The sequence below is a fragment of the Typopeltis vanoorti genome, chromosome 20 (genome assembly GCF_054136105.1).
Source record: "Typopeltis vanoorti isolate ZY-2024b chromosome 20, IOZ_Tvanoo_1.0, whole genome shotgun sequence".
NCBI lineage: Eukaryota > Metazoa > Arthropoda > Arachnida > Uropygi > Thelyphonidae > Typopeltis > Typopeltis vanoorti.
In genome coordinates, this window is record NC_143568.1 from 1,194,228 (window position 1) to 1,206,280 (window position 12,053).

General features: G+C 38.2%; 1 protein-coding gene across 8 annotated transcripts in view; it reads right to left on the reverse strand.

Annotated features, from left to right (window-relative positions):
* The window catches only part of LOC150095188 (NHL repeat-containing protein 2), a 239,799-nt gene that overhangs the window by 209,296 nt on the left and 18,450 nt on the right, over nt 1–12,053 (reverse strand). Inside the window, exon 1 of one of the 8 annotated variants that reach the window (XM_090410042.1) lies at nt 2,537–2,550. The exons of the other annotated variants lie outside the window; for them this stretch is intronic. The gene's annotated coding sequence lies outside the window, so the exon portion shown is untranslated. Of the gene's footprint in view, nt 1–2,536; nt 2,551–12,053 lie in introns of those variants that run through there. 8 annotated transcript variants of the gene reach the window in all.

The window sequence follows — 12,053 nt, forward strand, 5'->3', positions numbered from 1 at the left end:
GAAGCTGTATAAGGAGAGTGTGATAAGGGGGATGAGGAGCAGGTGCATGGAGAGTGGTGAGTGCAGAGACATTGAACATATTTAAGGCACGGTATGAGAAACTGTGTGTATTGCAGTGGACCTCCTACAATGAGTCTGACTCCATGGAGGTTTTGTATAATAATATATTTTATGCATTCGTGACATACTTCATTTTTCAATATTTCTAGGTTACGTGGTTCGTCTGTGAGATTTTTCAAATTGTCGCAAATTTTCAAAACATTTTCCAATATATTTATTAAAAAAAATCTGCATATGAGTGGACCTACACACTTCAAATATATATATATTTTTTAATTTAAAAATTATAACAGGAAGTACCTTTCAAATACAACACCAAGTAACTAAACTTTAAACTCTACAAGAAAGAACTAACATATGAAATTTCAATCCTTCAACTCAAATCTCTGCACTGTGGTCCTTATCCTAACTAAACTTGCACGTTTTTCATTATAGCAGAGGAGGATCTGGCCCCACGCATGATCACACTTAAGCACCCGTGATTCCTTAATTAATGGATTGGATTTCTTCCATCCCCTTTACCTAATTTATCTGTTTCCAGTTAACTCACAGGAGTTAGTATACAAGTGTATCACAATTCCATTTTTGGTGCACAGCAATTTATTTCATTTTTTAATACATTAAGCAGGAAAGTGCATGATAGTTGGCAATCGAATGAATAGATGGACATGGTATTCTTATCAAAACAATTTTTTACTTTTTTTAGTAAGATAGACTCAAAGAATATAAATGTATGTCTAACATGTTAAATGTGTGCAATAAAAAATAAGCACACAATGTAAATTCATACCATCATCATTTTATATTGTGGTTTAAGCCAATAAGCAAAGGCAATAGCTAGGGAGGGGGTGGGTCCACTTTTTTGAACTTTTGCAGTTAATTCTAAAATACAGTCTCGAGAACTCATTTCCAAATATTGTAATATTACTGCGAATTTTCCTCACAATTGCTGTAAGTGTTACTAGTTGTGAGAGGAGTTTTTCTATATAAAATAGATTAAGAATTACCTACATTATTATGAAATAGACTTCGCCAATGTCATCGATGATTTCGCTAACAGAAAAGCAAGAAAAATAATATTTTAGAATGTTGAAGTTAAAGTTTGACTTCAAAAATAAACAGAGTGTTTTAATTTATTTCCCTATATGTCATTTTGACTTTTTGTAGCATTTTTGGTGTGTATTGAGAGGGACAGCAAAAGCTCTGGCTACACCACTGCCAATAAGAATACAATTTGGTCAGCTAAATCTCAAATTGCCAGCCCATCCTCATTCATTCAGTATCCAGGTAGATGCCTAACAGGGTGCACCACAAGAAGAGATTGGACATTAGATCAGAAGCCCTGGTCAGTTCTCTGCATTCCTTTAAAGGTTATGCGGAGGTCTCCTCTCAGTTATACAGCTTTGACCCTTAAGCAAATTAATGAAAAAGATAATTACATTAATTGGCAGTAAAACAGGATCAACTTAGTAATCTTAACAAACTGGCATAATTTGCCAGGATTTTAGTGATATGTTCAGATATGTTGTGAAACATTGGCATGTAAATTGAGGGCTTGGCCATGAAATGTCAGGTCTTTTACTACTTAAGACATAAAATGTGTCACAAAAATTTTTTGTGGTATGCATACAACTGACCCTGCAGGTATTCCATTTGTCACCAGTACTTCATTCTTGTCATAAGCCATTATCAACAATTTAACCATCAATTGTTGATGCTGACTTTTTTTTTATTTTTTTTATTTAATTTTATATGAGGGGTTGGATTCTTCCATTGTGAGGAGCAAATTTTCAGTTCAGGTTCAATCTCACATCCATGTTTTGCTGCAGTAATACTTTTAAAAAACTATTTGCCTTCTGTCTCATAATGATTCATCACTTCTACTGCACTCATCTTATGAGCTGCTTAATTTCTTCTGTCAATGGGTGAGTGAGGAATTCACTAAGGTGTAACTTTTGTCTTCAACATTTTAGAATTCAGAAAACAGATGTAGCTGAGATATTTATTCATTTGTAATTTCCATCTTGCACCAATATTCTTCCATCAAGCCATTGATGGTCTGCCACTTCTTGGAGTCTTTAATGCTTGTCCAACCTTTATAAAAGCAAGATGCCCACATGACACTCTACTTTCATATGAAATTTCAATCCACTATACCATTTCCACAAACCACATAGAGTAGGTCTCTTAACCTTTTTTTTTTTTTTGAGCCATGGACCCCTTTGGCAGTCTGAAGAAGCCTGTGGACTTCTTCTCAGAATAGTGATTTTTAATAAAATCATATAAAATAAAACACATAAAATAAAATACATAGGATTACAAAGGAAATCAAATATATTGAAATACAGTTGTCAAAATATTAGACAAAAAATTGTGATATAGTAATATACGAGGTATTTTATAAATGAAATAAATACAAGACAATACATTTAAAATATAGGCAAGTTTTTCTTCTCTTCAAGGATTAGGCATTTACCTGTTCTGGTTTCACTGGTCTTCCCATCTTGTTGCTGGTCTTTCTTCCTTCCTTCCTCCCTCCCTCCCTCTCTCTCTCTGGTCTATACCTATCCATCTCTTTTGGCAGCTGATATCTTTCCATCCTAAATAATGTTCTTTCCATTTCTCTCTATATTTCTTGATCTTTTAATTTATGTTATAAATATCTAGTTCTTTTCTGATGTCTTCATTTCTTATATGGTCCAAGTTTGTGAATCCTTTAATTGTTCTTAAAAATCCCTGGTCCTCTAGGTTGAAGGTGTTGCATAAGACTGGTTACTTTACGAAGTAAAAAATTTCTACAACTCAAATGATTGAACTGGAAAATATAGGCAAGTTAAATTTTATTTTTTAAAGACATCGGTGCTGTTGTTGTTGTTGTTGTCCTTTGAAGAGTCTTAGATGTTTCCGTGTGCTCTTTGTACTGCTTTGGCTATGTCTGTGATTTTGTTTGTATAGAGCTGTTGTTCAGGATTTGTTGTTCAGGATTTGTTGATTTGTTGTTGGAGATGCTGTTGTTCAACAGCACCGATGAAGAGTCATCGGTGCTGTTGCTTAGCTTTATAAGAACATTTGACAATTGACTTAACATTTTTGTATGGTTTTTAAGTAAAAAGTTTGATAAACCTGCTGAACAACTACTAGGTGCAGGGTTACCGAATAGTTAGCCAGCTATGTCACATGAGCATCTATGGACAGGAAGATACTGCAATGATATGTAATCTAGCATGCAGGCCTAATTACTGCCTGTTATTTTGTAGCAAGGAGTGGAAATGATATTTCAAGATACCCACTACAATCGTAGTGTAATCTGAATATATCTGTGATTTCTGTCAGTGATAATGTCATAGGTAAATAAAGCACCTCCATAGTGCAATTGGAAGAACCACAGGACGTCGTGTCCTTTGATTGGAAAAGACCTAAGTTCAATTCTCATCATGATGAGAGGAATCTTTACATGGGAGTTTTTCAATTGAAGGTGAACTAATCAATCTCATACAGAGGTAGCAGGGTTTTTTCTCCTGGAAATTCGGATTTTTTATGCCTCATACAGACAAATTGGCCGTCAGAACACACGCAATTTACAGACAAAAAATACTAGTGGCAGTGATGGCCAGTAGATACTGTTGGTGTAGATGATGATGGTAGTGGTGGTTCGATATAGTTGGTAGATTAAGTGGTGGAGACGAACAGTTGAGTAGGTGCCTTCCCTCAATGAGTCTTTGGCCTTCTTGGAGGTGTCACAAAATAATAATACCGTGGTTTGTTGCCTATATTCATAATTTAAGAAAAATATAAATTTTAGTTAGAGGCCAGTGAAAATAAACATGTAATTCCCCTCCCCCATTTAAGTTCATGGACCTTCTGAAATCTATCCATGGACTCCTCAAGGGATCCATGGATAGATTTTAGCTATCTTACCCATGGACCATAAGTTAAGATCCTCTGATATAAAGCATTGGTAAATCTCATACTGTTTTACAATTTTATACATAAGGTTTTAATTTTGATGTATAAACACTAGTCATTATGTGATATCTGATCTGAGTCAGTTTTTTCCTCCCTTCTGAAAGCTTATTTCATGGAATAAGAACATCAAAAACTGAAAGCAAAGACAATATTTTTACTCAGATTCAAGATTAGAACTGACCTGAAGATGGAAACTATTACATTATCCCACTGACAATGTATGTGCAAAGAACTTTTGAAATGATCCTCATATACAATGAAACTGATATACATATCAATCATAGCTGCCACTGCCACTTGAGATCACACCTTTGCAAGTTCATAGTCTAACTATTAGCAGTACAACAATGAAATCGGAATAAAACTCTTTCTTATAACACAGAAGATATATAGATCAGAAATCTAGACAATGACCTTAGAGAAAATATTTTTGTATCTTCAAAGAAATCTGAAGGAGGAGAAGACTCACTAACTCCTGGTGATGATCTGTACTGAGGAAGAGTATATACTCGAGAAGTATGAATGATTAAAATCAGAAATAAAACTGTAAACCTAAACAGCTGAGGATTAAATTACCTTCTGGAGTATTAGCTGGCATCACTTAAGAGTCAAAGATATAACCAGGAGGTGACTTTTCATTGCCTGTAAGCAATGTGGATACAACTATGGCTTCTGACTCAACACCCAATCCTCTCCCTACTTGTGGTGCATCATGTTACCATATATCCAGATACTGAATGTACAGGGATGGACTAGCAATTTGAGACTTGGCCAACTAATTTTGTATTGCACTAAAGTGAATGCAGAGATATAATGGTACAAATGATTAAATGTCATTTCAATGGCACATTGTGTATTTAAACAAAGCCACAACTGTTTTTATAGGAAATCATGGTGAACAGTAGTCAGTTACTGGAACAACTTTAACTAAAGATAAGTACAATTATGAAAGGAGAAGAGGTGGAGCTAGAAGTAGAATATGATACCAATATAACTAGCAAAATCAATATGAGGAAGTTAAGCAGGTGAAATACCCTTTATTACTATAAGATGTTATTTAGGTAATAATGATAAAGAACAAGAAAGATTAGCTATAGTAGTCAACACTAAACACAAAGATAAATTTCTTAAATTGTAGACAATTTCAAACAGAGTGATATGGGCAAATCATTAGAGGACATAAAAAGACAGCTCTTATACATCTAAACAGAAGATCAGGAAATGAATCTTAAACATATAGATGCATTTTGGGAACAAGCGAGAAAAGCTAATAATAAGTACATGCTTTAGTTCTGTTCAGGATATGAATTAGTCATTATTAACACTATGTTCCATCATTAAGATGGGCATAAATGATAGCAGTAAGTTGAAAGATGAAATGCATGAAAATGCAATTAGCAAGTTTGATATTACAAGTGGCATGAATGACTGTAAGAATGAATGGTGGAAAAGAGAATGGCCAGATGGTAATGGAAAAGATATCGCACTTACGTGGAGTTCTCCACAGAAGAAAATGTGGGTTTCAGTAGCTGGAGAAACACCTAGTGGAATGGTATAACACAGAAGTGAAAGAAAGGAGAAATGAGAGATGCAAATAGAAAACAGAGTATGAAAAAGTGAAAGCATGAGAATAAAGATTGAATTTTGTATGGCGATTCATTGATAAGAAGAGTGCTGGATAAGAGTATGACGAAATAGTGATTTCCTTGTGCCAGCATTAAGGATGTTAGTAATGCTCTAAAGATGCAGAAAGCAAAGATGAAACAGATATTTATTTTGGGTGGTAAAAATGGATTAGTAGGTGAGAAGTGTGGTATGAAAGAAGATATAAGAGTTGCTAGTACATGCAAAAAAGAAGTAAGAAAGTAAAAGATGTGATTCTGTTCCCATGGTATGAGCTACGATCACAAATGAGTCGATGCACAGATTGTTCAAGAGGAATAGCGTGGAGTTGTGGATGTGTGCAGTAAGTTTGATGGAAGAAAGGATTTATATAAAGTGGATGGCTAGCATTTCACTTGATTTGGGATCAGGAGTTTTGAGAAAGTGCTGTTTAGTGAAAGTTTGGAAGTTGAGTCGGGGAAACTGGAATGTTTGACAGAAGGAAGGGATACAGGTGAGTGGGAGTCCAGGCAACATGGTCAGTAGAAGAGTTATCACATTATTATTATTATTATTCAGGCCTCCATGGAGTCAAAAGACTCATCGTGGGAGGTCCTTCCTAAGAACATAAAGTCTGTCAAGACTCCTCAAGAGGAGGTCCCCCCCCAAGAAACACAAAGTCTATCATACCACACTTTTAAACTCATTGACCGTTCTCGCTCCCACCACTCCATCAGGCAATGCATTCCATGGTTCAACCACCCTCCATGCAAAGAAACCACTCCTCGCCCTCTTGCTCACAGTTTCCTTTCGTAACTTCCAGGGATGGCCTCTTGTCATCACTCCTTCCTGCTGTTCAACCAAGTGAAAGAACTCCCCAGTGTCAACCCTGTAACCACCTGTCAACAGTTTAAAAGTCTCAATCATATCACCTCTCCTTCTTCCACCAAACTCTGCAGTCCACATTCCCTCAGCCGATCCTCATAACTAAGCTTGTACAGTCCTGAAACCATCTTTGTCATCCGTCTTTGTATCCTTTCCACAGTTAATTTATCCCCTTCAAATCCTGGGGACCAAATCTGAGAACAATAGTCCAAGTGTGGTCTGATCAGAGACTTATACAAAGTAATGATAACCCTCTTATCTCTGCAGGTCAGTGTCCTTCTCATAATTGCAGCAATCCTCTGTGTTACCTTCACCACCTTTGCAATATGTTCCCTAAACTTCAGGTTTCTATCAATCATCAACTCCAGATCTCTTGTCTCCCCTACTTCCTCCAGTATAACTCCTCCCATAGAGTATGCAGCATCCCATCGATTTCCCAAACATCAAGACCTTACATTTTGCTGCATTAAACTGACACCCCATTCATTTGCCCATCTATCTAGCTTATTTAAATCCTCTTGCAGGGCTACCACATCTGCACTATTACTAATAATCCTTCCCAGCTTCGCATCATCCGCAAACAACTGAATATCCTCCTGCAATCCACTGGCAATGTCATTGATATAAAGGTTAAACAATATAGGTCCTAGTACTGAGCCCTGTGGGACCCCACTTGTAACCCTCTGCCTCCTTGAAACTGCTCCACCATACACAACTCTCTGATAGCTATCGGACAGCCAATCCTGAATCCAGTTGACCAATCTGACATCCAGACCCATGTGTTGCAACTTAAATATCAGCTTATCATGTGGCACCCTGTCAAATGCCTTTGCTAAGTCTAAGAAAATTGCAGTATATGCCTTTCCCTCATCTAACGCTCTTGTAACTTTATTATAAAAGGCTAGCATATTGCTAAAACAAGCGTGCCCTTTCACAAATCCATGTTGACTCTCACAGATAACATTTCCCTCATCTGCCCAATGCTGTATACGGTCCCTCACTACTTTCTCCAAGATCTTAACAACTACTGCTGACACACAGACCGGCCTATAATTAGACACTTCCAGTCGGTTACCACCCTTATGTAATGGCACTATCTTACCATCCTTCCATTCCCTGGGCACCTTTGCCAAAGCCAGACTTTCATTGAAAAGCCAGGTTAAAGGCACTGTCAGTTCCCTAGCACATTCTCTCAAAACTCGTGGTGAAATACCATCCAGTCCCACAGCTTTACTGACATCCAAAGTACTAGTATCTGAAACACACTCTCCTCCTGTACCTCTAAACCTCGAACCAGCCCTATCCCTCTAGCATTAAAACTGACTCCTCTAGGATGAAATCCTCCAATAAAGTGTTCATTGATGAAATTCTACTATGTCCTCTGCATCAGTCACTCTATTCCCATTTTTATCCCACAATATCATTCTTCCACAGTCATTTCTCCTCCTACTGGCCACATAGCTAAAAAATTCCCTAGGATTTTCTTTGGATCTTAGGGGTAATCTCCTCTCATATTCCAGTTTCGCTTTCCTTACCACACTAGTCACTCTTCTGGCTTGTGTCTTATATTCTTCATGCATCTTCGCTTCACCTGTCTCCTTATATCTCTTCCACAGCCTCTTTTTCGCATGCAATTCCTGTTTAATATTGTTTGTCATCCACTTTACTCCAAATTGTGTCCTCTTCTTCACTCGTGGTATACAACTTACCATTGCTGCTAACAAATATTCTTTCACAATTTCCCACGCACTAATGATATCCTGGCCTTCCAATTCCTTCCTCCATGAAACTTTCCCAAGTTGACGTCTAAGACTATTATAATCACCTGCATTATAATTCCACATAAGTTCCCGTCTCTTTGATATTCCTGCATGTCTATTCATTTTCCAAGTCAAAACCATAATGGTCACTCTCTCCAACTGGTGGGAGAGATGTCAACTCAGTTATTATCAACTCTTCTGATGCTATAACCAAATCCAAAACTCTTGAACCTCTTGTTCCCTCTGTTACATGTTGCCTGAGACATTTGTCCCTCAAGAATTCTAGAAATTCCATTCCCCTATTGCTATATGCATCTTCCTCTCTCCAATTTATACTACTGTAGTTAAAATCTCCCATAACAATCATTCTTCTTGCACTTGCCAAACTTAGTTGTCTAAACATCTCCTGGTCCCCATCCTCTGTGCTCCTGGGTCTGTAGCAACACACTACTAAATATCCTGTCTTGCCTACCTCTACCTCATACCCATACGCTCTCAAAATCATTTGTCTCACTTCCTTCCACAGCCTCCACTCTTAGAGGACATAGGTCATCACTTATCATAAGCAGTACCCCACCACCACACTTTCCCCTCCTATCCTGACGAAAAATGCTATACCCAGCGACTTCTATTCCTGTTGTTATATCCCCTTCTGTCAACCACGTCTCAATGATCCCAATAATTTTTGGCCAGGCTGATGCTATCTGCGCCACCAATTCCTCTCCCTTATTCCGGATACTCCTGGCATTAGTATAAAGCATATAAATGCCATTGTTTCTATACCCAGCATTATCCCTTCTAGACTCCACTGGGGTCAGTGTTACCTGACATCGTCTCCCTTCTTCCAAGTATCCATTCCCACAAGAGGCCACCCCCCTGCTATCATCCTCCCTGGGACACACTGACTCGTTCAGAACAGCAATCTCGCCAGATGCCTACGTCCTTCTTCGTTCAAATGTAAACGGTCTCTCGCATACAATTCCTCTCTTTCCTCAAATGCACTCCAAGCATCCACATATACCAGTCCTCTCTTGTCACACATTCTTGCTATTATGCCATTCAATATCACCGCTCTTCTGCTCAGCTCATCATTATCATACCTAGGCAACACGCACACTATTTTTCCTCTCTCTGTCTTCTTCCGTACAGTCTCAAGCAAAAATCTCATATCTCTCGCTGCCCGACTTACATTACCACTTAAGTCATTCGTTCCTACTATCACAATCATCTCATCCACCCTTTCACCTCTCTTAATTGCTATAGCCACCCTTTCTATTGTTCCTCCTGGCAAACACTCCTCACGCATCCTATCTTGAACACCACGGATCACTGAGTCGCCATACATTATACCTCTTACCATTCCCTCGCTCCTATTTTCCATTCTCTCATCTTCTTTCATTCCCATAGGTCTCTCTCATTCCCTCTCAACTACTGCTATTCTCTCTTCTAGCACTCCCATACATCTCTCTCATTCCCTCTCTCCTACTGTTTCCATTTTCTCCACTTCTAACACTTCCATATCCCTCTCTCATTCTGTCTCTCCTACTGTTTCCATCCTCTCGTCTTCTAGCATTCCCATACCTCTCTCTCATTCCATCTCTCCTCTTCTAGCACTTCCATATCTCTCTCTCATTCCGTTTCTCCTACTGTTTCCATTCGCTCCTCTTCTAGCACCCCCATACCACTCACTCATACTCCTTAAATTCTCTCTCTCCCCTACTCTGATTCGCCTTGCATTTATCTCTTCCATTCTCCTAATCCTATCTTTCATACTTCTGCTCTCATTCACAAGACATTCCACCTCCTCTTTCAACTCATCTATCTTCCTCTGCAGGTCAGTCACTCTTGATCTAAATTCACTCTCCCAAACATGATGCTAAAAATAACACACCAGGTTTTTAACTTCAGTGGGCTAAGCAACACAAGGTGAAAATAAGGCTGTGGGATGAATGGGGTTATTGCAATTTATGTATACTAATGCCAGAAGTATTCAGAATAAAAATGAGGAATTTTTGGCACTGGTTAGCTCAACTTGGCCAAAAGCTAGTATAGACATTGGTGAGATTTGACTGATCGAAGATGATAATATAGGAAAAGAATGCAAAGGATACAGTATCTTTAGAGAGGACAGAAGAAACAGGATGTGGGGGTGGGATTTTGCTAATGATAGAGACGAACTGAAGTCAAAATGATCAGAAATACATCAGAAGGATAGGGATGTAGAGGGCAGTTTATCTGTGGCTACCTGGTGTGAAAGAGAGGCCAACAGGGCAAAATATGTAACTAGTTGCTGTTATAATTCAAGAGGTAAAAAAGGAGAATGAAAATGACATGCATTGGCAAATTAACATGAGTGCAGATCGAGTAATTATTATGGGAGATTTCATAGATTATGAAGAGGAATGGTCGCAGGGAGGGAAGGATTTTGCTAATGATAGAGACGAACTGAAGTCAAAATGATCAGAAATACATCAGAAGGATAGGGATGTAGAGGGCAGTTTATCTGTGGCTACCTGGTGTGAAAGAGAGGCCAACAGGGCAAAATATGTAACTAGTTGCTGTTATAATTCAAGAGGTAAAAAGGAGAATGAAAATGACATGCATTGGCAAATTAACATGAGTGCAGATCGAGTAATTATTATGGGAGATTTCATAGATTATGAAGAGGAATGGTCGCAGGGAGGGAAGGATATAGAATTGATCCAACTGCTGAGAGAAAATTATCTGAGGCAGCATATAATGCAGGGGAAAAAGTTTGAGAGTGCTGGATCTGGTCATAGCATTAGAGAACTTCATGGTAACCAATCTAGCCACACCTCTGCTTGGGGAAAGTGATCATGAAATCTTGACCAGGGAGACTACTACCAGATATGCAGAATTTTCTATTAAGTAGGGAAGCAGATTAATAGGAAATGCTGAGAAGTCAACTTTTAACGGTGTGCAATGGCATAAAAATTTGGAGGAGACAGGTTATGGTGGTGCATGGAAGATGGTTAAGTGATGTTTGAAGAAAGCAGTATCAGAATGTACACCTAGAATCAGCAGGTTAAATCAGGTAAGAGTGAGATGGACAAATAGTACCATTAAGCAGGAGGTGCAGACAAACAAAAAGTTCTGGAGGGAATACAAAGGAAAAAAGTGATCTGCATGCCCATGAGCAGAACCAGTTGCAGGCAAGAAGGTATGGCAAGGAAGACCACAGCTAATTATGAGAAAGCTAGCTGATGAGGCCAAAAAAAAATCCTGAAGAGTTCTTTTGCTATATGGCAAGTAAAAGGAAGAATGACTATTGAAGGATTTTGAAAAAGTGCTGATGATGAGAAGGTAACAAAAGCAAACCAAATAGTTGAATTACTGAGTAAGCATTTTGCAAAAGTATACCATTTAAGTGGTGATGGTGGCATTTCAGATGTAATATAGATTGATGGGAAAATAGACTGAAGAAATGGAGGTACTCAGAATATTGCAGAACTTCAATGCAAACACAGTCATGGGATTACATGGCATATTGGCCTCTGTATTATGAAAATGTGCAAGAGAATTAACTGCTGCTCTTAAATTGAATCACTTGGTCAGAGGAAAGAGGACAAAATAGTCCCACTGCATAAGGGAAGTTGCAAGACAGAAGTAGCAAATTATAGACCAATCAACATCTCAGCAGTGGTGATTAAGGTTTTGGAGAAATTGCTGAAAGACAGAATTTAGGACTGGGTGGATAGGAATATGATACTTTATAAGGGACAACATGGTTTTTGTGAAGGATAGGTCTTGCCTTAGTAA